The 1,552-nt window shown below is 44.6% G+C and overlaps 1 protein-coding gene across 1 annotated transcript in view; it reads right to left on the bottom strand.

Annotated features, from left to right (window-relative positions):
- The window catches only part of LOC135113535 (uncharacterized), a 33,844-nt gene extending 32,638 nt beyond the window's left edge, over positions 1-1,206 (bottom strand). The window contains exon 1 of the mRNA XM_064028788.1: positions 1,035-1,206. The gene's annotated coding sequence lies outside the window, so the exon portion shown is untranslated. The remainder of the gene's footprint in view (positions 1-1,034) is intronic.
- Between the last annotated feature and the right edge of the window lie 346 nt (positions 1,207-1,552).

Below are 1,552 nucleotides of genomic sequence, written 5' to 3'. Positions count from 1 at the left end.
AAAATAAACAATTCTTACTCGTTTCATAACGGCTGACTCCTTTCCTGACAAGCAATACGATCCTTAAATTTTCTGTCTCCCGTTCTGGCCGTGCATGTATCCAATACGGTGAAAATGTAAGACAAAGAACAGGTCTTGCTTGCTTCAGCAGAGGTTGATCCATTCCTGAGCGACAATGCAAATCATTCACTTTTCTCGTGTAGTATTTCCTCTCTCTCTCTCTCTCTCTCTCTCTCTCTCTCTCTCTCTCTCTCTCTCTCTCTCTCTCTCTCTCTCTCTCTCTCTCTCTCTCTCTCTCTCTCTCTCTCTCTCTCTCTCTTTCTCTCTTGTCTTCTGCGTTAAGATCAGCTTCATACGCCTCCTCTTTACATTTTGAACGTAAGACAAAGAACAGGTCGTCTTGTTTCACGCGGGGTGGACTCAGGCCCTGGCTGTCCACCCATGGTTATGTAACTCCGTAACGCTCAACACTGGCCGCCACTCACTCCTTCCCCTTAACCCTAAAACGAATCGTTCCTCCTCCACACGGTGACAAGTGAAGAGCAAATTATCCCTGTTAAGTCTCAGTCAACTTTATGGCGGCCAGATTTTTCCATGGAAAGGAAGTATCTTTGTGTTTCACTCCCTTGGGGTGTAGATACGATCTTCGTTATTTAAAAAGGAGCACTGTCTGCATTCCTTCACAATAACGCCATAAAGGCATGGTCTGAAACATTACTCTGCGTAACCCTGAAATAGCAGTACTGTCTGTTCTTGACAGCCACAAAGTATCACCATTCAGGAATATTATATAAAAAAAGACAGCACTCGCACACAAAAAAAAAAAACACGTACACATTGCGCGTTCCACTGACAGCACTTTCCATAACGAGACAGGAACACTTTCTGTAGATATGTGTTAAATAAAAATCACATCCACATTCTTTACTCCACCAGCAACACTTCTCGTAAGAAGACAAGAACACTTCCACCTGTTACACCAAAACAAACACGTTAAGTGGCTCACAAATGCAACTTTTCTTCCCTTAACATACCCTGATGCACTGCCTGGGTTTCTGCACCACATGGGCGTCTTCCCGTCACTCGTGGTTGTGTGGGGACGTGTGTGCCTGTCTGTGTTGTCGCTTGGACAGACTTGCATGGTTCTCTCTCATCTGCAGCGGCCTCACTGTTTTCTGCCTGTCAGGTGAGGGAGGATTGCCAGCGCGGTGTTTTACTTCACGTGCAGCCTTGCGAGTTGCCGGGTGGGGTTTAAGCGACGAGCGAGGAAGCGGGCGATATGGTTATAGTGAAGGCGGTGGCGCTTTCTTGATGGGGTTTCCGATTTTGTAACATTGTTGTTATTGTTGCTGTTGCTGTTTGATGGTGATGGTTGCTAGTTTTCCTGTACAAAATATACTCTTCTATGTTCACCTGTCATGCCTGTGCATAAATGTAGCTAATCTTCCTTTTATTAACTCTGAATTAATGTGATCACTTCCATTTCACTCTATTCTAGTCATCTACCACTGAATTTCGAAGCCAGTTTCTTCCTGTTTTCCTTTTCAATTAT

Source organism: Scylla paramamosain, chromosome 2 (assembly GCF_035594125.1).
Source record: "Scylla paramamosain isolate STU-SP2022 chromosome 2, ASM3559412v1, whole genome shotgun sequence".
NCBI lineage: Eukaryota > Metazoa > Arthropoda > Malacostraca > Decapoda > Portunidae > Scylla > Scylla paramamosain.
This window is presented reverse-complemented; position numbering and strand designations above follow the sequence as displayed.